Here is a 27,096-nt window from a genome sequence, read left to right on the forward strand (position 1 = left end):
CTTATGACGAACTCGAGACGTTTATTAACAATTCCCCTATATAGACACACATACATACACACACTATAGATTATGACATTTTCTATAATTATATATTTATATTGTTTATGTATATTGTTTATATTTATAATATCTTATATTTATTATACTAACAAATACTATTTATTTATGTATCATAATAAATGTATATTATTTATGTGTGTATATATAACTATACTATGTTTTATAAGCTGTAAAAATTTAAGATAAATCTTGTTTACATTTATAGTTTGTTAGGTAATATTCTAGCTATGAAAGAGCGGAGCTTCCTGGCACAAGCACACTTTGCTTAAAAGGAAGTTACCCACAACTTATTGAAATGTAAAAAAATAATGTTTACCCAATAAACATTTTTTATTATTTTTTTTCTTTTATTACACAAATTGCTATTCTGTAAAGTAAATTTAGTGGTCGTATTATAAAGTCCTTTAATCAGGTGTAGATGTCGGTTGGTTTATCGATGACAACATGGATCAACAGCCAAACGTGTCTCTCATAGCAGACAGGAGCTCAAAACGAAATACGCAACTATAGCCTATAAGACAAGTCATATCTCCAATTATGTACCAATATAGTACTAATCATGTAGATAAAGTAACTATAATATCGATTTTTTTATATCATTAAACAAAATTTTAGCACAATTAGCTAATACGAAAGAGTAGATAGATGCAAACCAGCCTGATATTGTTGGATAAAAAAGTAAAATAAGTTTATCCTACCATTAAAAGTTTGCGACTTCTTTTCATACATACAGTCATTTATGACTGAAAAGAACCAAACATTTTATGTACTCTATGCTTATTTATTTACATATATATATAGCACAATCTCGTTTCTCATACTGACATCTCCATGGCGAACACACGAAGAAAATTATTTTCTAGTTAATAAAAGTACTTTATAAATCACTAGAAACTCTGTAATAACTTTTGGCTACGGACTTCAGAAGCGAAAAGGAAAACTAGCAAAACCTTCTTTTTAATAGACTCCGTTAACTTAGTTTTCTTTTGTTACATAAATGTTATGATAACATTATTTGTATGATCGTTTGTAATCGAATTGTAATCACAATCTAAATTCATTTTCCCTACTAATTGTTGCACGTGGCTCTACCTGCGGCAAAGCCATCTCTCGAATTCTCCAACCTCCACACCAAAAAACACCTCGTTCTAAATCTAAATCTTTGACGAGAACAAAGAACAAAAAAATTATATACATTTTCAAATTTATTTTTGTAAATACTAAAAATATAATAGTATGGATTTGAGAACTAAGTGTTAGAATGAACATATACAATGAAAATTTCACAAACCATAACTAAATCACAGTAGTATGACATTGAAACACGAAATAACTTGGAATGCTGAAAGAAGTTGTTATGTCAAAACATACTAATAACCTAGAGACTGACAAGAGAGGTGAAAAAATCTCAGTTTTCAGTCATAAACTGCTGAAACAAACCCGTGTAACTAATACTGCAAATAACACTCCTCTGCTTGTATCCCATCCCACTTCCCACTAATATTATAAAGGTGAAAGTTGGTTAGTATGACTGTTACTTCTTCACGCTTAAACGGCTGGGCCAATTTTAATAAAATTTGGTGTAGGTAGCTGAAACCTTGGATCCCGAGAGTACGCGATGCCCGTAGGATTTCAAAAAAGTAAATGGCGTTACTGCGCATAAAATTAAAAACGTAAGTATTTTTTGAAAATAATTATAAATAATGATAAACGGCGGGTAACAACGCGGGGTGCAGCTAGTATAAAACAAGCAAAAAGTCGTTTCGTACTGTACTGTCGCTCTGCGTTGCAATAACAAAGTATTCGCATAAATAAGAAAATTGCACTCATACATAATTCCACTTTATTCTTCAACTTCTCGGCCGTAAACGCAAAAGTTAAGTAATAAAACGGCGTAAATCAACTGGCAACACTGTTCAATTCATTGGACCCGTGTTTACTGCATGTAACTAAATTTATTAGATTTCGCTTGTTAATTATTAAAAAAATAGTATCTACGCAGACTACGTCATTATGTCTAAACGTCTGCAGAGGTTCAAATCAACGTCAAATTAAAAGGTACAACTCATCCTAAAACTTCGAAATAAAACGCACCAATGCAGTTATTTATGCCTTTTTTTGTAACCATAAAACGACGAAAAATATTGTATTGAAAAAAATAAATAAATGAGTACTTATTGTAAATATTTGACATCCTGTTTCAAAAGTAAATAAATACTAATAATAAAATGTACTACTACTTATTCAAATATGACTCTGTGATTCCAAGTATAGTTCAGTGAAGAAAATTACATAGAATCGACTTTCTGATCACATCCAGTCGCCAACAATTTGATTTGTTAGTTTCTATTTATTTTCCTTTAAGAACTACATACCTACAGTTAGCTTCATGACAAGATTCCTTGCAAAGACACCTTTCTCTTTCTATCTCACCGTGTTCCCGGTTCCAATTTCGGCTGATCTTGTGATGCCTCGAAGCTCGAGATTGGCTGAAAATATAATTTTGAAGATTTGACTATGGTTTTAAGACTACTTGACATTAACCCTCTTTGGCATGCTGTTGTTCTCAAATATCTGTCTGTTCTTTTAACCCTTACTCACATCCTACGACAAGCACGAGTATAAATTGGTCCTATTCTGTGGCAGTAATAGTTAGCTTGATTTTCAGTTGACTGTACAGTTCTGTTGAGACTGAAACTTTCTTGTCTTTGTTTTCATAAGATACCTCCTTTCGCTCAGTTTTACCTCAATTTTAGAAAAAACCTTTTAGTCTAATGGTAAAACAATTTTGTCTGAAGTTTTATTGCTAGAGAATTATTTTTTTAAATAATTGAACCATTTGTTACATGTTTTGAGAAAACTCCTGTGTGTCGTAGTGAGTTTGTCAAATGTTTTTTTTTATTATAGTAGGTGTGATTAAACAACTGATTTCTTTTGGTTTCAGTTCGAAATTTAAATTTGATTATTTTCTCACTACAATCTTTTATAATTTTTTAAAATGCATTTCAGCCTTTATAAATTTCAGGCGATACTTCTTAAAGCTAGTAGCTTAAAATAATGTCAAAATATTCTGCTAAAATAACACAGAACAGCTATGAAAATTAATAGGCTATTTGTGGTTATCCATGAACAAATTGTCTGTTATTCTGAAAGTTAGGCCACAGTTACCATTACGTAAATGGCTTACAAACCGGACTGTACCGGACTCATGTTGACTTAATTTAAAAATAGGTCGAAAAATACCTGAAATTTAAATCTCTTTCACCTCCGCATGATCCCAATTTCGTTCGGGGCTGTGACGCCGCAAAGCCTGGGGTCAACGTAAAAAAGCCACCGTAAAAGATGAAGACTCGGGGGTATGATTTTAAAACCGACCGCCTGCCTGATCTCAACCCTCCTTGGGAATATTATTGTTAACTATAAGCTACCAAGTCATATACCTTAGTTATAGGGCGGAAGTACACACCTTAAAATACCTCAGGTTTTATTAATAGACAATAACCTATGTACTTAAATAAGAGTTGGAAAAACCCAGATATGTTCGTTACAATTTAATAATAATAATATTTATGCAACGAAACCACAAATATATTAAATGGCTTATAAAAATATTAAGCTACCTAATAATATTTTAGAACTAACTCGGACTATCTATGTAGGGTAGGAATAAATTTCCACACTTTGTGATTAGGCCGCTTGGGAATTTTCCGTGAAAAGTCGGCGCAAAATGTTGGCGGGCCTTTTATAGGTAGTTTAGATTTTTGTTCAGACCACCAGTTCAATTGTATCACGTTTGTCTGTTATATCGATACTACGAATCCAAAAGAAGCAAGTGATAAGTTTGAAGGGTGAAGTGGCATCAACACATAAATTGTGTCTACTATATATCTCTCTCATCCTCGCGTGTTCACGGTTACATTCGGAGCTGTGACGCGCCGTAGCCCAGGGTTTGCGTAAAACAATAAACCTATAAATTTAAAGGCATGATTTTACAACTAACTGCCTGCCTGACGTCACCCCTTTTTGGGGATGCTATTGTTGCTGTTAAGGCTTGTGTTCCTTAATCGCTTCGCACGACATCCAATGGGAGGATTTGAAGTTGTACTATTCTAAGTCGAAACCACACACGAAATTGTGTCTAGTATTACGATTTACCCCGTTCATGTGACGTGTTATATCATTTAGTAATGCACCAAAGCGTTATTGGGTAAATGCAATGGGTAAATATATCAAATCCGCAACTGAGTAGTTTATTAATCCTCAGAGATGTACTGCACAAACAAATATTTTCCTTAAGCATGCTTCCTCTAGACTGCAGCAGGGGGCATCTGTTCGAACACCTAACTTTAGGTACGATCGGCCACCACCGGACCCCTCAGGGGGTATTTCTCAGTAGGGTTGCTAAAGTTTTCTCTGTTTACCTTTGCTGATGTCAATCGATATGTCACAAATAAAATTATGTCTTCGAAATAAACCAATCTCAGTATATCGTATAATTTTGGAACATATCAATCAGTATCAGTAAACACGCGGCGACAAAATTGGGTGACCCTAGTTATATCATTATCCGCCTACCCTTTTACCACTTTATGTGGGGGTAGCCTCCTCCACTTTTCCTTGTGTGATGTTAACAAAAAAAAACCTAGTAAATAAAAAAAATACTCCTGTATTCCCGACACAGAAATACTGTAGATGCTATGTCTATAGCATGTTGTGAATGCATAAGTATAAAGCTCACGTCATACCAATAGTTTTGATATGCATTATGCTGTCTGTTCAAAGTGAATCTTCTACTTGTATACGCTTATTCTATGAGTAGCTCGGTTCGACGCCGCATTTAATTAGTCTAGGCACTGATAAATCCCTGACTTATAATTTAACCTCGGCTGCATTGTTTTGGGATTAAATGCTACGTTTCTCTTTGAACACCGACAGTGCAAAAGTTCAGAAAACCGGAAATAAATTCGTATTGTTTCCACTTTTGTTAAAGATATTACAATTTATTCGAGCGTGTTTTGTTTTGATGTGTTTACTTATAAAATACTTGATTTTATGTAGGAAGTTATTTTATGTAAATTTCATAGCTAAATAAATGTGTGACATTTACAAATTTTATTTTCGGAAAATAAAAGGTAAATTAAAATGTTGTTAATTTTATAGGTATTTTCTTAATGTAAAAATTACATAGTAAAATCTCTCGATCATATTTTTTTAACCAAAATAAAACAATACGAAAAGTATAAATAACATCTGAAAATACAGGTTCAAAGGAATAAACATAGAAATCTGCAATGTTTATAAATCAGAATATGAGAAAAAATATTTTTAAAAAAGCTACGTCATTCCTGTTGCTGATCAAACGGTTGTTTTATTTATGAGATTCATTACAAAAATAATTCAATTCGCACACATTCGCATTGTGTTAACAAACCTGTATTGTGTTGTGTAATACGTTCATACATTTTGAATGATCATGTTTATTTAAAATGAATGTGTCTACGAATCTTGAACCACAAAATAAAGAGGGTTTCAAGTACCCAATTCAAGAAGACATAAACGAGAATGAAAGGAGACTGGTCCCGTTTAAAATTTATTTATATAAGTAAGTAATTATTATTGACATTGTTATGTAACCGCGTGAGAGATTCCGCGAGATTTAATACAAATAAAGATTTATGAGAAAATAGTCTTGCCCGTTAATTATATGAAGGAATACATTTCTAAAGAACTGTAAACATGAAAAATTCTTCCATCATGACATCGATTTTGCTCTTGGTGGTTGAATTTGCCTGTCCAGATTCCAAAGTTTTTACTTTTATTTTCTTTTTATTTATTTATTTTTGTAATTAATAGGCATTTACGATATGTACCATTGTAGTACACTGATAAAAACTGAAAACCAATCATGTTCAATCATTGTTTGATACAATTTTAGTGTGGTAATAACGTTTCTATGTGCATTCTTCTGTTCTTGGCTCGCTTTGGTTAAAAGGTTAATCAATTTAAAAAAATCAGTACTTAGTTGTAGATTTTTATTAAAAGAATCAGAAATTTCCTTGCGATTTCGTACACGTAAATTTAATAAATTATAATATCCATACTCAGTGAGAAACTTTACTCTAAAACATCTTACTCAAAATTTCATTTAGTTCAGCAGTTTCATGAAAACTTATAGTAATGTCGGTAACTTTTTACTACTATCGTTAATTTGTGCAAGGAATTTTGAGATGCGTTGTCAAGGGTTTTCGAGGGCGTCTAGAACTGGAAGCGGCTTATTTAGGGCTGCTTGTCTGGATGGCTTCTGGCGCCTCTTTTCTTCATTATAATGGATACAAAAATATATTTCTATTAAAGAAAAATTATTTCGGGAACGCAAAAAAATATGTTTTTCACATTTTCTATTCATTAGTTAAACATTTCGGAGATTTATTAAAAACATAGCTTGAATTATATAAAATAGGCATATTCCTGTTCTGCTACTCATCGACAAAAAACTAGCTAACTTATCTATACATATAACAAAACTATAAGTGGGCTAATGTCTGTACACAGGAGATATTAAAGAAAAATAATTATGGGGATCTTCATGGGACTAATAGAAGGCTTTTTTTTAATTTTTGTCTGACTGTATGTTTGTTCGCGTGTTACACAAAACTTCTGTATGGAATTTGATGCGGTTTTCTTAGCTGTATAGAAACATTCTAACTTAAAATCTGGTTTTTCATCGCGCTTAGAACCCAAGATATTCACAATATTAAGTTATTAGCGGTCGCACAAAATTAACCCATGCGAAGATGCGGGCAAAAGCTAGTGTGGAATAAATAAGTACGTTAAATACTTTAGTTTGCTTAATGTTTTCTCAATAGTATTCTGAACTATGTTTCGTCTATTTCAGAGAGGAAGGTGCAGGTATTAATTAAGTGCTTTAGGCAACAATTCCTGCGTCGTGCATCGGATGCACTCGCAACGAAGACAATATGTAGAAATAGAATGCAAAAAATATTCAAAAGCATAAAACTGGCCACTTTCTTTTTTATTTAAAAAACAAACAGAGCTGTTTCTTCCTCTTTGCTTTCAAAATTAAAAATACTTAATTGAAATCCCCCTATGTTTTTTTTAAAATTTCGGATTGGAAAATCGTCGGCCACTATTAATTCCCTGTAGTCCTATTCTTCATGCCCTAGGCTAGTGGTCTAAAGACAACGTCATCGAATAATGAGATAGACCCTCCATTTTTCTTGGCAATGCTAAAAAAATTTAGAAATAATCAGCTAGACCACTGGTTTCCTCTCAATATTTTCCTTCACGCAAGGTAAATTAGATAATATATACATTTATAAACGTCACACGATACTAAGGCATCTTTTGACAGTAGACGGAAAATCTTAACCACCGTTTCTTTGAATTAGATTTTAGTTAATCTTATCGTGACGATTCGATCATACCAATTTAATGTCTTAGCTGTAAAGCGCGTTTCAGCAGTTAAATTAATACAAAGAATATTATAATCATACATCCAAACCGCAGCAATAAAATGGCTCATAAAATGTAAATTATTATTTCAGGCAAAGTTATGATCAAATTATGTGAATATTATCAAAAATGTTACGCGCTACGACGAAAATAATCTGGTTATTACAAATTCCGTCTCATAGTTCTATTTGAAATGTACTCTATGCATCACTACGTATACTGGCACATTTGCGTTGGCTTACATTAGGCAGTAATTTAGTTGTGTCTACATCTAGGTTTCTCATTACTCCAACACATGGGCAGGTAGATCAGATTAAACACTTATTATCAAGTAACTGCATCCCTAGATCATTTTATATAGCTAGATGTTTAAATGTTAATGTAATAATATTCACTATACATTATGGCATAAAATAAGAAAGAGGAAATATATTTATTATGTAATGTTGTTTTAGGATGTAGGTAGTGAAAGATTGAAACAATAGAGTTCTATGAAATATCCGAATAGTAATAAAAGCCTAAAACAAAGCAGTTACGTAAGTACAAAGTAAATATATACAAATAAATTATAATATTTATTAATAGTTACGATTTATACGGTTAAACTTACTAAAATATATTCAAATATATTAAATTATATTTCGGAAATGGAATTACGTAGTGTTTTAATTAATATCGGGGTTTTGGTTTTAGCGAGGACCAATGAAGAGCCGTGGCGTACATTATTAAACGATCATAAGTTTATTTTAGTATTAACAGAGCCGGATTAATGGACGAGCAGGGAGCAGGGGGGGGGGTTAGGGAGGGCCTTCATAGAGAAATTGTTCAACTAATAATAGACAATTTCCACTACTCAGTTTGTTTTTCGTTTTTCCATTTCTTAGTCAATGCTATTTGCAAAAAATCAATCACCAGTGTTAGTAATAATAGTAATAACACACTCGATAAGATGATAATCGTCTTGTACAAATACGTGTTGCTATTACATAGAAAATATAATACTAATTATCACTTCGCTTCTATCTATGACGGTCTAGCCCCGCGTAAAATAAAGACTGCTGATTTCTTAAACCGGCTTTGATTTATAGTAAAAGTGTGAAGTGAAATTCCAAAAATAATTAGAGCCTTAAACTTGTATGTATCGTTTCGACCCTGGAGAAAATAAAAACAATCGAACAACAATAGGATCGCAGGCCGATCGGGGCGCGCGGATGAAGGGTGAAGGGTCATACCGCTTGAAATGAGGTCTGTTAAACTTTTTTCAACTGGACACATTAATGAACACGATAACAGCGTCGCGGGGACGGAACCGCAAACATTTTTCGTCGTTAATATTTTAACTTCAACAAAAGATTGTACACCGAAAAAATTATCATGGCACAGGCATGTCCGACATACGAGTTCTTTAGCTCACAGTTTGTATAGGAAATACTTACTACGTACAGTAATATAAGTGAAACTAAGTTAATTGTTTTATGCTACGGTCGCTAAGTGGTTACAACCCCGAGACTATGATTCTAACATTATATTTATACACAAAAATATACTATGGTTTTAGTTTCTTCTCGTTAGGGCTTTACATCTTAAAGTTCGTATCTCGTAGCACTCGATGGCTACGGCGTAGAAGCGTCTCGTAGCACATGTATTACTTTGAGAACTAATACCGATTTTATTGTATTTTGTTGTTTCTACTATCAAAATTATTTTTGAATTGTAATTTTTTAAAGACTAAAATAATAAAAATAAATCTCCTGAGATACAGGAGATACAGAAATAGAGTAATACTATTTTTATAAACCTACAATTCCAATAATATTATAAATGCGAATTAAATGTTTATTATTAATAACTTTAATTGAATTTATGTTTTATATATTAAAATAAAACTAAATAAATAAAATTGAACGTAGAAGTGAATGTAAGAAAATACATAGGTAATAACAAAACGTATGTTGCAATACAGAGCGTAAAGGATGTCTTAATATTTGATGAATGTACTTACTTGTAGGTAGCAAAGATGTTGAAAACAAGACAATGTATAACAATGTAAAAAAAGTAGTTAACACTAAGAATTTCTTGTATTAGTTGCTAGTTGTGTGTTCGAAAAAGCCTAGTTATACACGATACAGGTAATCCTAGTCTGGAGCCCTCAATTTATATATTTATAAATCTTTTTTTAATACATAAAATAAAAACATAACAATATATAATATAAACAAATACTTTTTTATTTACTTACTCGCGTTCACTGGAAGATGCAGGCCCTATGCACACTTATCCCATGTGTAAATGTAAATAAATAAATGCAATATGAGTACGAATTTTAAAATCACTCTATTGAATTTACTATTTGATCTAAACAAATAATAACGTGCACGGTGTTCAACTTTATATGCAATCCTGGGGGATGCGCACAATAAATAATGCTTTTAGAATGTATGCTGAATGTGATACCAAATAGTCAGGTAGCAGAATATAAAATTTTAAATAAATGGTTTTGGCTAAGGAGTAGCGCATCAAAGCCTTATGGAAAATTCATCGGAACGCTTCAGTGTCCATCTCTCTCTCTCTTTCTCTCTCGCTAAGCTTGCAATCTCGATGCGCGCTCTTGATGTTCGCGGAGCCCGTTGTCGGCATAACAAATAAACCATTAAAATTCTGAAGATTTGGCTGTCCTATTCTACGACGGAAAAACATAACATTATACATGTCCCTATGCCTGGCAACTATATTAAAATAATACAAAAATATACCATAGTTATCTTCCTCTCATCTACATTTTAAAGTCATCTCCTAGCTGTAATAGCTCTAACTATAATTCGTACCACTTATACTATTGATAGTGACTGAATTTTATAGCCTTCATTGTGACGTAACTAACCATCCTCATCACTACATATGCGCGTTTAATACCTGTTTTAAGTAATGTTGGCCATCACACAACGGATTGGTAGATCAGTCACAGTAAATCGAGATTGTAAAATCGATCCATTTTTAAGTTATCCATAATAGTTAATTTAGAATGGGCAAGTATGTTTGTTTGCCTTTTATGGACAACATATGTTTTATTTGCGTAAACAATGAAGCATTATTTTGTGTGAAGATAGTTGGAAGATAATTTGGCAATTTTTTTATTGGTGTATTGTACATTTGCATGCAGTGTGCTCTCTGTGAAACTCCTTGATTTGTAATGGAACAAAATTGCTTTGCACGTCTCTCCTTCAAATATTTAAACTAGGTAGCTTAGTATATTTCAAACAATCCAGTAAATAAAATGTTTTTTACATACCTAACTTATTACCTACGCAGTAAGAGAGGTTTTTGATGTAAGATATTAGTATCCTTAGGCAATCTATTGAATAAGCTAATTTTTTGACATTAATTATGACGTTATAAAGAAAGTATATTCGTCCACTTAATTGTTATATAAATACCATCAAAAACCGTAAAAAGCTGTGAGATCCATGTAATACCAAGTCGGTTAATTTATTTAGTCCCTACTAAAGGGCCTTCTGTCTTAGGTTATTACGTAAGTTATTATCACATCAATATTAAAAATCTTTTACGTTTTAAATAAATACTTGGACTTGGACATCGGACATGTAAACGCAATGTATCATAGAAGTAATACATATTCTATAATGTTAAATCATTTAGTGTATGGCGCCCCAAGCGATTGCAACTCTTATCTCCAAAACGAATCAAAAAAAGGGCCTAATATTTGTTTGCTTTTATATGTTTGTCTAGGCGCGATATTATTAAAATTTACACGGGCGAAACCGCGGGTAAAAGCAATTAAAATATACAATAATAAAAGTACACGAACGATAAATTACTTACTTCCTAATATACACAATTTCTTCGCCGCTGATTTCTCAAGAGATTATGGACAAGTAAGTGCCTATTGACGAGAGAACTTTCAGATTTCAAACTCTTGCGTCAAGAATTCCGTCTCAGTGGGAATAACGTACATAGATAGATTTTATGCTGATCTACAATTATATTTATATTATCATCGATCCATTTAATAATACATTATCACGTTTTGTCTCAATTTCACCAGCCTGCAGTTCCTGCTATTTTTATATATTATGATATCTCATTGGCTTGTTATAATAAATAGCACCCTTTGGCCGAAATAAATCCATTTTATTTAAATATATAATGTTTAAAAAATATTATAAATTAGGTATAGGGGTCCAATCTTAATATGTAAATATTGTATCTTGATTTGATGTGCTATATTTTTAGAATATTCAAACGAATAAGCGGCTAATGAAATAATTTTAAACTGAGCTCATTAAGTATTAGATTTCATTAACGTCGGCTCCGGATTTAAAGTAGACAGGAATAATTAAAAGAGTTCCTCTACAGTTTCAAAGCTGAATTCGTTCTCATGTGTTTTAGTAAATCCACAGTCAGTAAACTCTTTATCCGCTTGCCTGAGGGCAACTCTTTTTTTTATATTTTGCTCCAGTAGCTTTGAGAGATCCGATCCCAATTTGCCTAAACACCAATAGGATTTAAACTCCGTGATCGGAAATACTGGCCACAACATGCATTCTCGTTTTATCTCCAAGCCTCTATATTGCCAGTTCCAAAAATTCGAAATTCTAATATTTTAGAGGCAGAAGTTACGAGCGCTCAAAAAAAGAACAATTTGTTTACGCAAAGCCACTGTGATCCAACCAAATGGTTAATTTTGAATTGCCGTATTCCATTTTTAGACGGTGTTTTCAGAAAAGCACTGGCAGCATGGAATGAGCTATCTGTAAAATTCCAGTGTTAAATTTAGTAGGTTTGATTCGGCATGCGTTTTTGTTGATTCGTGCTGGGTAACTTGACTGAGTAAAAAACCGTTAATTTTATGTTTCATTGCAAGTTTTTATTTAACTCGCAGCGATCCCGGTTATAGTGAAACTGTTATAGATTCACGGAAAAGATCTAATATCTTGTTGGCCTCCCGTTATCGATCGACAAGTAGGTACCTAGTACTATTCAATTAATGAATATTAGGTTTAATTAATGCTAATACTAAAAAATACACAAGAAAATGGTTGTTTACAAAATAAATGCCACAATTTTGATATCCGTAAACAGATAAGCGCATTCTGTAGCTTACAAAAGTTTTTAGTCGGAAAATTGTAATACAATGGGATTACTGTTACCCAGTTCAGCTGGGTTATGAAATTGGACAGTTCATGGATTTATCTCTCATTCACATTCCTTTGTTTTATTTCAAAGTTATTCCGTTTTGTTATTAGTTTGTCAGAAATAAATAGCTCAAAATGTTATTGAATATTAAGACAATCACTACATAGAATACAAAATCGCTTCCCGCTGTCTGTTTATCCCTATGTATGCTTAGATCTTTAAAACTACGTAATGGTTTTTGAGCGGGTTTGTTTGATAGATAGTGTGATTCTTGACGAAGGTTAAGTAAGATGTATAATTATGATTTTATACGAGCGAAGCTGGGACGAGCAGCTAGTAAATTAATAATGCTCATCAAGTGATTCTACAAAATAAAATTAGGAACTAGGGAGTATGGAAATTGAACAAAGATAGGGATTAGAATATTGATATTTCTCGATGTTGATATTTGTACACTTTGACATTAAACGCTGATACGTTTTGTGTTTGTTGTAATTTTCATCTCAAACTAGTTATTCAATTTGCATGCTTTAATCAGTGCCTAATTGCAGAAAGATTGACTTTTCTTTCTGACTGAATTTTCTGGTATGACTGTAAAGCGTGGTACTAAAAGATTTATTTGCAAGTTATTCCGCTCTTGAAGAGTATCTTGATGCAGGTTGATGCATCGCCTCTTATTCACTACTCGCAAAGTGGCTACTTTATACTCCGGTTTAAAGCGCTAGAATATTTTACCAAGTTACCAACTGGCATCGTTTTAGCGCTCGAATAAATACTTGAAATCCCTGCATGCTAGGCGTCGCGTCATTAAATTTAATGGGTTAAGCAGTACCATATAGTGTCACTTTTGAAGTGTAGGTACGATGACCAGTTGACCCCATGAGGGGTCGCCTGATAAAACGCACGGTAGGGACCGTGTCGACTAAAATATTTATGTATTATAGAGATGTGTGAGTGATAGAATTTAACGTGAAAAAGTGCCTGTGAAGGTCATATTTCTGAATGAATGCTTTGAATTACTAGCGACCCATTTCGTCTTCACTTGGGTAAAACTATAAATAATAATACACCTAAACCTTTCTCAGGAATTACACTATCTAATGGTGAAAATCGCTAGAAAAAACCTGCAGTAGCGTTTGAATTTATTGCAAACAGGCAGACAGACAAACAGACGCGACATATGACTTTGTCTTATAATATGTAAGGACAAGCATAAATAAGTGTTTTTAAAGTGATGATTTTGTGATTTAGTAATCATACATAATTCTTACAATTATTGTAAATATACATAAATTTTATTTTAGTAGTAATACATCAATGCGGTGGCAATTTATTTGTTCTTAATATTATAAGTATAGATTGCGCTTTTGTTCGGGAGTGGCCTTTCTGTATGTTATTGCTTATTCTATGGCAGGATTGCGAATAGTAGGTGCGGGGACAAAGATAAGCCGGGTTACATAAGTTCGTAAACTATGGCATTGTCCGGCTTAAGTGCGTTTGGCTAACTGTTCTATAAGCTTAAAAATAATAAGCATATCTTTATGCGGAAACTAATTTTAGTTCCATTCATCCGGACTTTTAATTCCACGGTATTCTGACAAATGTCCTTTTTCGATATTCCAGAAAATGTTTTTTCGAAGAAAATAAAAATAGATTTCTGAATTGATATCTATTTCCATTGTAGCATCGTTGGGAAGTACATGGAATGTACATGAAGAACATAAAAATAATTATAGGTTATTTTTTTATTTCACTTAAATGTTTTCCATTTTCAGTTCAGCTGTTTCAACGTTGGCAACATTTATGAAATGTTAGAATTCCGTGGAATTATTAATCAGGGTTTTTAGTTACTATTAATTATATTGTTATTAATGTAATTTTAGCTGAATACTTAATACTTGAACTGAATAAATAGGAGTAGATCTCCAGAAATATATGTATTAAATTAAATTGTCTTGCTGTATTCGAAATATATTCGTCTTAACATTTCCGGCCGCCTTACATCATTACTCATAATATTTTATTTCATTCACAACTAGGATTTATCAGCCATATTTGGTTTTTTACAGACATTTGGCACATCTGATGGGATGTGGTCACGTGGTTACCGCAGCCTATGAACGCCTGCAACACCAGGGGTATCATACGCGCATTGGCGGGCGGACTTTTGATGAATACCCTTCTATGTCTACACTACGATATGTTACTCGCTTTGTATTTTCATGAGATTTTTCTCAGTAAAGTCTTTTGTTAAAGTTAAAATATTAACGAGGAAAAATGTTAGCGGTTCCGTCCCGGCGACGCTGTTATCGCGTGCTCCTTAATGTGCCCAGCTGAAAAAAGTTTATAACGGACCTCATTTCATGCTGTTTAATGTACATACATTTTTAATAATCATCTGTTAACAACTAATTAATTATTGCAATGGCTCAATCACTTTTTTCCGATTCACTGTTTTTAATTAAAATCTATTTTATAAACTGATAATTTAAAGGGTTAAATGGAAATGCCCCAGCTCTTTTTTCGGTGACCATTTATACTATCTAAGTAAGTAAATAGTTAAAGAGAATCCAGGTTTTTTTGTCTTCTTATGCTATCATATAAAATCTGAACCTAACGGAGAGCTAATAACTATAAAACCAGAAACAATAAAGTATCTACAATATCAAGTCGTCAGAAAAATGTTGCTACCTGATATACCTTGCACTTAATGTTTTACAAGATACATATATGAGTAGATATTTCGCCCGATGGCGAACAGTGTTCGGGTGAACTGACATGCGGGTGGACAGATTGGGCAACCAAAGGACGAGATCGACAACGGTGGACTTATTTGGAAGAGGCCTAAATGCTTTGAAAATAAAAGTGTAAAGCCTTAGCTTTACAAAGAATAAAGATAAATCAGTTGCTCTTATCTTCTAAATAATAATACATTTATGATTAATTACATAAACATTTCCATGTAGGTTACCAAGACTTGTATTCTTTCCAGAATTACCTTCCACGTTCTCAAAGTATTGCCAATACAAACACGTATTTCGATTGCGGTTCGCACGATACATCAGCGCTAAGCCTTCAGGACCGCTTGCGGACGGACTTGCCGTATTGCAATATTTATCGCCCTTAAGTGCCATAAACATGTTGCTAACAAACATTTGGAAAGACTAAGTGGAAGGACGCCGCTGGCATACAATGATGTAGCAGTTACGTCGCTATAGGGCCGGACTCGACTGGGCTGTGCTATGCTGTGCTAACTGAAGTTATATTTTGTACAACTAATAGAATTTTGTTGGTTAAAAAGTTGTTTGGCCCACTTGCAATTTCGAAATTCTTGCAATACCCAATTCAATACTGCATGTGTATTTTTACTATTGTATATGGAAATAGCCATGTCCAAACTGAGTGAGTAACCTAGCAAGGTCAACACGAGGCATCGGTCGGCGAGACCATGCCTTACGTAGCTAAAATAAAAGGACAATAATCATGTTGTGGCGATCCTTAACGACGACGTCAACGATATTCTCGTGCGACGATAATGGAGACGCGCAACCTAACGGTACTACAACCGGCTGCCCGCTGCTGCGGCTGCTTTTCCTATTTTATCCCCAAATATTCAGGCGTAAACCCATCTATTAGTTTTCTGTCGATGCCCTCACATGAGGCAACCATAGGTTTAGGATATGATTAATGAGACCAACATGTTTTCTAGAAAACATGTTCGTCATTGATTCACTTATAGATCTGAAATACTTACTTGCTACTAAGGATATTAAGTAGAATTTTTACACTTGCTATTTGTGTTTTTTGACGAGTATGCTAAACGAGTGAGCTCTCATTAAACAACATAATAAACAAACAAAAAGTTGTAGTCGTAAAAACAACACGAAAAGTATACTTTGCACGCTACGATATAAAACTTTCATTTGCTTTTATTTGTGTTTTGAAGTGATAAGCTATGTCTGACTGAAAATATTACTGCGCTCCAAATCTTAATTTCGGCGTGTCAAGAAATGTTGGAACCCCTGCTGTTTTGAACTAAAATTAGGTAAATGTGAATCCGTACCTACCACGGGTGCGACATAACGGGAAAGGGGAAAACAGACACAATTCTGACGAAATTAATTGGTAATGACATTTGGCTTTGACACAGGATACTCGTATGTCTTTTTATTTGATTTTCTTTTATAAATTGAATGACCAACAGCATAATAAATATTTTAGAGCAATTACACGGACTTCACAACTAATAACAGTGAAAAATTAAGATGTATTTTGATGCTTTATATTATTAAGTAAGTACATCTGTGTTTACATGTTGTAAAATCATTACAATCATCGTAAATAGGTAGGTGTAAAGTCACACGAATACTATCAATTAAAAGCGTCTTACCACGAAAACCGGACATTATCATAATTTTCAGTAACAATAAAGCTTTAAACATTTCGCATGGAACATTAAGGTATAAACAAAACATTTTATCACGGTCGGTCTGTTTACACACCGCATCCGCGTCCGTATATCAATAGAATTCGCATCGTATTTGTATTTTCTCACGTGTGAAATTCAGTTTCCGCTCACTGCCGAATCACCAAACTTAGGAAAAAGTTTTTAAGAGCGAACCCTTGCACATCACTTACAATCCATTTTGTGTAAAAGGTAACAATAGGCGCAAATTTGCTCCAAGGGAGATGAATATTTTTGGTACTTATAAAAATAGATTTGAAAACATATTTAGGTACTTACTGTTTGGAAATTTCCAACCGTTCTTTCAATTCTTTTTATAAATTTCTTAAAAAAAATATCAATTGACGTCAAAATGTACTAGGGAAAATTACAACTAAAATATATTGTGTTTCAAAAAGCACCAGATAGGTATAAAGTGATTCATTATTCGTTCTTATTTTTAAAAAGTAAGTTATTAAATAACAGTTATTAATTTGCTCTATTTAAAATGTACGGTCAAAGGCATAGGCAAGCTGCACATCGACTATTCTAAAATCATTTCAAAATCGTCACTAAAGTTCCAGGTATAACTTGAGACGCGGTCGACTGTACCTACTCAATAATGCGGCGTCAAAATAATCCGGTATGTTTATTTGAGACAACATTGGAAATAGATTTGAATCGATATCATTGTGAAACGAAAATATTTCAATAACACAATATCTTTCCATAGTGCAAACCACAAAGACTAACAACGCTTTGTTTACCCACAATAAGTATGTTAATTTTCATACTTAACTAGGTATAGAACATCCATAGAAGTACGAAATAAAGCGGCTGTGTCTAACCCGTATATGAACCGAAAGGTTCCAGGTTCAAACCCAACTCTTTGTCACTTAGTCATGTCGTATGGTAATTAGTTTATAATGTCTACCACTTGCTTGTAATTAGTTTATAATGTCTGGTGAAAGAAGACATCGTTAGTAAACCTTCTCTCTGATTGATGATTTACCTATGTGTGAAATTAATGGAGAATAGTGGCGTGTGGTTCCACCCTAGAATAGGACCGCTTTAATGTGATAGAATAGCGACTGAGAGGTGGTATCCCACCCTCGGTCAGGAAAAACGGGAAATACTTACTCATTGCTGCTTCTTCTCGATGGCGAGAAGTGAATTTGAAAAATAGAACTGAATTTAGTCTTGAACACTTTGTATTACTACTCTTAATTTTTAAACAAATAATCCATTTATTTAAAATGGATTATTTGTGATTAAGTTTGACAGTGTAACAAACTTAATCACAAAACTCAAACGTGTAAATACGTACAACGAGCCACAGAATTCAAGGGTCTCTTTCACGAGGAGTGCCATACTTAGTCAAAACTCCTGCTCATTCGTACGCAAATGGCTGAAGTTTCTCTCAATACTATACCTAATATCGGGGTAACTTGTTCTGGGTAATAATACCGTCGGGCCTCTTTGGAGATTATGCTTGCCTGGTAGTGCGTTCTTAGTTCGTAACCTTAACTTAGGGCCGGCCGAGCGCCGGACTAGACCAAAAACCAGGGCGCTAGATGCAAAACGATCCTATAGTTCTAATTTCCAATGTGTAAAAATTAAATTATAAGAAATAAATAAAAATCATTTAGAGACTCATATTGACAAGTAGACTCATATATTACATTTAAAATTGACACATTAATACACATAATATTAAAATAATCAAGAAAATGAATAATTAATCTATTCGTATAAAGTAATGGTCAAAACTTTTCTATAAGAATTAATAGTAAAATGGAAAAATATTTTTCTTATAAAGTGTTCCTAGTGTTTAGGAAAAATACATTGAAACCACAATCGAAACGCAAAGTTTGAAAATTTGCGGTACAGATAGATCCAAAGATGTTAAATTTAACGACTAACTATCAGTAGACTATCGGCATTTATTCAAAAAATACCTATAGGTATAGAGTACGCATACAAAAACGCGAAATTATAGTTAGAAAAATGATGTGAGATAAATATTATTTCTGATGGTAGGGCCGCCGTCTCTAGCTCAAACTTACATAGAACCATTTGGAACAAAGACCATGCCGAGTCGAGTTACTTACAACACCCGTAATAGCTAACCCAAACATAACTTAACCTTAACATAACTAGAAAGTTGAGTCTCACATCTTCGGAGTAATCACAAAATAATAAGGTTTTATTAGTTATAATAAGTAGTTTGGGAGTTATGAGAAAATAATTTTAGAAACTTTTCAGGAGAGACAGAAAGCTAATTAATTTTATATACGTTGATAGAAAAAGATGGCGAAATGATTCAAAATGTCAGCGTCAGCTTTTAACTAGATAGTAAATCTCTCTCTCTTATCTCTGTCTCGAGCGTTTTCCTGCTTCTTCTTCTCCACTTCGCACGTTAATTGGCATTTAGTCAGACCATTGGCATACCTACATATCCTCCTTGACGATCAAGCTAGCACTTAACTAAGTGTAAAATATTTAATTTTAATAGTACAATAAATAGCACATCAAGCTACGAAAAATCATTGCAAATTCATTCATATTCTATTGCTGTTTTTTATAATAAGGCCGCTAACCGGTAAAACTAAACACAAACATCGAACGAATATGCCCTGAACTTAGACCCTGATGCCTGAAAATGGAATGGGTATAATAAGTATATAAAAAAACATAAATAGCAATCTCCATTGTTCCTGGTTAAGGTTCATTTCGCGTAACGTGATTAGGCTCCTAATTTACAAGAGGTTAATTACTTGACGCGACAGCGACTTCAAATAAAGAAGGTCGAGATGAGACTCTAATAAGTGTACTTACTCTATAACATGACAAACTTGCTCATAAAAAGATAAATAACTTAAATAAAAACTAACTATACCAACTACTCGTATGTAAAAGTTTCATTAAAGTTATATTTAATCTTGTTCTTAATCATTGCATAAATTCTTAATCCATGACAATGAACCATTAGGTATGTCAGAATATGCATGATCTATTGCAATGGAAATAAAATATTTTTTTATGTAGTTAATTGCCTAATAAAGTGCTCGAGTATTCAGTTTCTTCATGTTTTATATCAAAGAGCTGTATTTTACTAAGTGCTATTAAGAAAAATATGTAGATTATCAATTATTGTAAAAAATTAAGGCGAAGAAGTTGTAATGAAGAAGTGAATTAACTAGTATTTTTTTCTATAAATTCATTATTTTACAACAACGTCTTGGTATTAACCCACTTAAATGTTTATAGCGGATAAGTTAGCTCTGCGTAAAATTGAAATTAACTTCGCGTTTATTAATCAGACAGCCTTTTAGACGCATTTTTAAACAAACCCCTTGAATATGAACGTTGTCAGATCTCCTATCATCTGGATCTAGACTACCTTGACCGACATAGAAGCCCCTGTCCCCACCTGTGTCCACACACTGTGGACACAAGTTAGCCCAAGCAAAATTTGTCCAGGTGGAGTTATAGCTCTGACACCGCACCCAAATGTCCCCAACCAGAGTTCTCTTACTCGCGAGTTTTCACAATTTTCAGGCTTATTTTACTATAGCCTAGGGCTTGCGCCACAGCCCCCAATTAAACCGGGAACATGAGTAGAAGAGAGAGAGTAAAGATTCCCAATGAACAAGAAGGGTACCTAATCACCTTCAATGCTGCGGAGCACACTGTATCCTAATAATATAAGCTACAGATTTTATCAGAAGAGAATATTATTATATCTTGTTATTCTCCAACCAGAATCTACACTACAATATACCATAAATGTAATTATATTTAGGTATTGTACTCGAGACAGCCACAATATCGCGTGCCGTATGAACTCCAGCATCTACACCGTTACACTAAATTGCTTCAGACAATAATTTCAAAATAATATGTATTACTATTGTTCTTGCTCTTGTATCGCAATAACATTGCTTATTGTTTCCAAGATACAATTGTATTTAACTATTTCTGGTTAGCAAGAGCAAATAATTATACATATGTATTTATACATAAGTAAAATAAAACTATATCTAAGTGGGCTGTCTGTATATAGGAGATATTGAAGAAAAATAATTATAGGTCTAATAATAAACTAAACATATTTTTTAGATTTTTTGTCTGTCTCTCTATATGAATATTTGTTTGTGCGTCACATATAATGGATGGTCTAACTTAAATTTTAGTATAGTTTTTATCGCGATACATTACTTAGAACCCGACATATTGACAATAATAAGTAAGCTAGTCCATACTAATATCATAAAGAGAAAAAGTTTTGTATGATTTGTATGATTTATAAGATTTGTATTTTTGTTTGTAATAAACTCAACAACTACTGGGCTGATTTTGATGAAATTTGACACAGAGATAGACGAAACCGTTTGGAGTGATGTAAGCTAGCTATATTTTTTATTATGTTATGATTTTACCCGAATTTCTCTACCTCCTCTAGTTTAATATAAATTGGATTATTATTTTGAGAAAATGCTCACCCATAGATTAGAAGAGCTTCATTACCTAGGACGGGAACCTCACCTAGAAGCCGGACACGGCTTCGCACGGGTGCTTTATTATGCACATAAATCTTCATCTTTAATTACTCTATATCAATTTTAAAAACTTGCAACATAATCAGTTTCATAGTTTTAAAGATTAAGTATTTTATAACATACATAGGGACAGACAGACCGTGAGAAGCGGCATTGTTATAAACTACGTAAAAATAATTCGCGATACTACGTAGAAGGTAGGTACCTACTCGGTCGGATATCTATCGTTCTGCGCCACTTTACATCGTTACGGGGTTAATACGCGACCACTAATATATCAAGTGAAATCCTGTGTAGAGGACTAGCGCTAGTCGATTACCACTGATTGAGGAGCTCTCGCGCTGGCAATATAGAGGGTGAACAACAAAGAGCAATAATCCTTGAGAGATGTGCTCACTTTGTGAACCTCAGCCTATATTTAGCTATTAGGTTTTTATACATTTAGTTATGCACATGTTTTTTTATGTAGTCTGAAAAATATATGATAATTCATCAATATTTCTGACCATATATAATAATTATGACAGATATGAAATTTATTACAAAAAAAAAATATACTTAATTTTAAAAATATAGTTGTTGTTTATAAATAAATAAATATAAATAAATATATTAGGACAAATCACACAGATTGAGCTAGCCAAAGTAAGTGCGAGACTTGTGTTATGGGATACTAACTCAACGATACTATATTTTATAACAAATACATATATAGATAAACATCCAAGACCCAGGCCAATCAGAAAAAGATCATTTTCCATCATGACCCGACCAGGGATCGAACCCGGGACCTCTCGGTTCAGTGGCGAGAACCTTACCACTGCGCCACCGAGGTCGTCAATAAAATATATTAAATAAAATAATAAAATATATAAAATAAATTATAAATAATAAATTATTATTTATTATTTAAATAAATTATAATATATAAAATACTGATTTTGATGCGGATGTTCTCATTTTATGCTTCTTACATAGTTTTTATTGAAGATATCGTGCCAATGGTCTGAGAACTAGGGATGCCGACGACCGTAAGAAGTGAAACGTAAAAGTAGGAATCCGTTTTCTTTCTCCTGGGCTTCGACGCTCAACGTCCGGGGAAGTAACCGGTAATACGACAGAGAGTTTTTCTTGAATACGAAGTAATGTAATTAGAATACCTATCTCCCTATAACTCGAAAAGACGAAGAAATAATGAGAAAAATATTAATACTTAGAGGACAAAAATAGCCACAATCAAAGGTAAATAAAATCTAAGAGTATATTACAAATCAGTTGAGCGGAAAAGGGAGACATGCAAATGAAGTTTTCCGAGTGTGATGTGGGGGGAGGGGGTCCTTTTTGATCCATTCAGGCGATTAACGCAGCGAAACTTTCATGAAAATCGAAAGCCGACTTGAATACTTACTTTTTGAGTGTTTTATTTATTTTTCTTTTCTGGCTGGCTTCTTTTGATATGTTATTACGAGTATATTTGAATTGTTAATAGACGAAAATTTAGTAGAGTTTTATTATTGAAAAATATAAACCTATCTCTTAGCGATAAGTCCGCCTTTGCACTCATTATGTTTGAATATCTTGTTGTAACTTATAACTCCTTTGTGAATGGTGCAATAAAGAGTTTATCTGTCTATCTCTCTCTCTACCTTTCTCTGTTGTAGCCTGTACTGTAGAGCAGAGCCCGCGCGGGGCTTTCTTAAAAAATAAACATTTAAATTTTCACTTAGATTCGATTCTGCTGTTGCTATGATTTCGCTATCTCGTAAGATATCCATGGGAGGATATCTTACGAGTATATATTTTATGCACGAAAAATATCCATGTTCAACTTCGATGTGGTACGTAAGTAAACAAACAATATTTGCTGTTCTTTATAACTCCGTTCCGTTTATTTATTTGTACAAAAATATATATTTATATGTATATGTTGCTACTAGATTACCTACTCGTATTTATTTTACGTCAGAAACGCGGTCACGGACCTGCGGCCCTTACTAGAGATTCGAGATATTTTTTCTGGTATTTATGGTCCCAACGTGACACTATCCTCCTCTTATCGACATCCATATGTCCCAGGCGAGTATGTAAGTCCTTCATGTTTTCTCTTCATGTTTCATCGTTTCTCTTAAGTTAATATTTTTTATTATCACCATTTTGTGATGTCAATCGTGAAAATAATGGAATTTCGCCCATTTTTTTTTTCATATTGAAAAAACAGTAGACGGTTTAATAACATTCCTCAATTGACTCATAATTATTACCTATATCTCAAATTTATGATGTACGTAGTTAGTCTGCTTTGATTGGTCTGGACGGATTCAATATTCTATTTACTTACGTTAGAAACTTGCTCTGTAGGTAACTACGTCATAGCGCAAATAACGTAAATAGGTAAATAATTTTATAGATATCTTGACATAGAGAACATATATTATCTACTCTAAAGTAGGTACAAAGGATATGTAATAAATATAATAAAAAGGACCTATATACCTTATACTACGTAGCTAATTGATGTCACCTGTATTAAATATACCTACTTACACACCTGTCTCGTAAATGTTCTACACTTTAAAAGGGGGTATTCTTTTAACGAATGTACCTACCGATATGGGTTATTATAGTATTGAATTTAAATGATTTTGAATACCTAGTAAAAATAAATAGATAATATTTTCATAATATAGCTGCCTATATTACTTACCTTGTATTAATCTTAGTCCACTGGTGATTTACTCGGTATTAAATTCTTATTGTATTAATTCTCTGCCGTGCTCCTCTAAGTACCCAAACAATACACACAAACATATTATGCACAGTACAAGGGTCAGCCGGGAAACTACAAACTAATTTCACTAATCGGATTACGACGATTATATAGTCGAACAGCGAACATTCGCCAAATTGTTCGCGGCTCCGATGGGCGATTTGGTAAATTGAGGTGAAGATAAGTTCGAATGAATAGTTTAGAGGACTAGCACGGAAAGACGAATGTGTCTTTCAGCCGCATTTAATATCTAAGTGTGATTTTTTTCAGTACTTAGTAAACCATCATTAGCATGCACGTTTTAACGTTAGGAGTAGATCGTTTGTAAGACAACTTTGAATAAACTTGTAATAATCGATAAAATTCGTCTAGGTCTTGTTTATGCTGCTTTTTAGTTACGGTGCTTATTCCACCGAAAAAAAATAAGGGACTCCTTTATTATTCTTATTTATGATGTCGTTTTTGTATAGTCATGCTGTTGGTTTTATAAATAAACAAATAAACAAATAAACAAAGAATTAATACCGCTCCATCTAGTTTTGTGTACATAATCGAAGCATGTAGGGTAAAAACCGAGTAAAGAAATGAATTGCTGTTGTAATTTTAGAAAAAGAAAACCGTGTAAATAATGTAACCAATTATAATAAGTACCTATTCTTTCATTTATTGTAACTAACAATATCTAAGTGTCTCTGTAGATACATTACCTAGTTAGTTGCGAGATCCATTTACATTAACATAAATGGGAACATGAAAAGACAAATCTACCTATTTCCTTTACGGTAATGTTTCTGTGTTGATTTATTCAAGAAGAAAAATGGCTTTTATTATTCCTTGCTCCGACACCTAGCGTATTTGCAAGAGATCCCAAGGTAGGCCATGTTAAAGAAATCTAGGTATTGATAGCTATTTATTCCATTTTATTGTTTCACAAGTAAAGGTAGGTACATAATACATATATATGTATTTCACAAGTAAAGGTAGGTACATAATACATATATATGTATTTCACAAGTAAAGGTAGGTACATAATACATATATATGTATTTCACAAGTAAAGGTAGGTTACATAATTACTTGTAAAAAATAAAATGGAATAAATAGCAATCAATACCTAGATTTCTCTAACATGGCCTACATTGGGATCTCTTGCAAATACGCTACCTTTACTTGTGAAACAATAAAATGGAATAAATACCAATCAATACATAGATTTCTCTAACATGTTTATTGACGGAATGTCACATTAAAAATGTAATTGTAGAAATTCAATGTAGATACCTACCTACCTATTTCATTTATGTAGGTATCTAAGAACTTAAGTACATCGTGTAAGAAGATATTGATAAAATATTTTGTGGAAATAGGTTGACATAATACAGAAAGAAAAAGTGAAAAAAAAGACTAAGATCTTGCCCATGAAGGATTCCGTAATATGATGTTGGTAGGTATCAATTGCTTCGTAGGTATTTCATAGTGATTGTTTTAAAGAAAAAAATATGCTTATGTCCAGAAATTATTCATTAGTTTGTGTGCGACTACCTACCACAAGATGACAGTAGTCAAGTCTGGTGCCTTTAGGCGACTTTCAATTATTCATAATATGTGACTACAGTTTTAGCAATAACACACTCAATAAGAAAAAAGAAATAATGTATAACTACATCTATGTAATCCAAAATTCAAAATTCTACTACCTTAGGTAGGTAATAGAATTTTGAATTTTGGATTACATAGACCTTACCTTCAAAATAGTTTAAGGTTTCAGACAGAAATAGGCACTATCTAAATAGTAAAACCATGGAATTAATAGGTACCTATTCCGTACCTAGTAAATCTAATGGATTATAATGTTCTTAATAGTAGGCAGGGTACAACTTACGGTCAGTACGCTCTTTGGTCAAATAAATAAACGCGCTTTCTTCGCGTAGGTAATACTTGTCTGCGGTTACCGAATTCTTGTTTTATCTACAAATTACAAATATGGTATATAACTATGTAAAGAAAGAATATATGTTGTACTTGTACCAAAGTACTTATATAAGTAAGTACCTTTTTGGGATTATTATATAGTAAATAATTGTGTCTAGCGAGGTACCGCTAAGAAATTCTCTATTCATATAAAAATACTCCTTCGAGAATTCCCGCGGATTTCCAAAAGGAATTCTAATCGAAAATATCAAAAGAAAATTGTGTTAAAAAACATGAATTTGCAATTTAATTCAATTGCCTATTTTTTTTAGAAAACAAAAGTCATCTTAAGTTATCACTGTCACCGGTCTTATAAGTGCCATGGTCAACTGTCAAATAGAGTGCATGTTGCCTGTCTGTCACAGTCATCATTCAACATAGGGATGGGCAAATGGGAAAAAATATCGATATATATGTCGTATCGATATTTTTCAAATATGAATGATATATATTATCTAAGAATATTGGTAATAATATTGATATTTTCTGCGCAATAAACGACTATCTATAAAAATTGACAAAATATTCGAGATTTAAAGAAACTAAACCCATACAGCCTACTGCCTACCTACACTTTTTCTAAATTTAAGAAATCGGATTGGTCAAATACATGATGTGACGCATGAGCAGACAGCAGAGCTTTAAAAAATATATAGATTTTA

The 27,096-nt window shown here is 32.9% G+C and overlaps 1 long non-coding RNA gene across 2 annotated transcripts in view; it reads right to left on the reverse strand.

Moving 5' to 3' along the window:
* LOC128673671 (uncharacterized) overlaps positions 1-26,427 on the reverse strand; it is a 37,162-nt gene extending 10,735 nt beyond the window's left edge. Inside the window, exons 1-2 of one of the 2 annotated variants that reach the window (XR_008405105.2) lie at positions 26,346-26,427; positions 2,439-2,552 (exon numbers count right to left, since the gene is read on the reverse strand). This is a non-coding gene — a long non-coding RNA (uncharacterized LOC128673671). Of the gene's footprint in view, positions 1-2,438; positions 2,553-24,400; positions 24,609-26,345 lie in introns of those variants that run through there. The other variant, XR_008405104.2, reaches the window with a different exon arrangement.
* Positions 26,428-27,096: the final 669 nt, after the last annotated feature.

The sequence above is a fragment of the Plodia interpunctella genome, chromosome 11 (genome assembly GCF_027563975.2).
Source record: "Plodia interpunctella isolate USDA-ARS_2022_Savannah chromosome 11, ilPloInte3.2, whole genome shotgun sequence".
In the NCBI taxonomy this organism is placed as follows: domain Eukaryota; kingdom Metazoa; phylum Arthropoda; class Insecta; order Lepidoptera; family Pyralidae; genus Plodia; species Plodia interpunctella.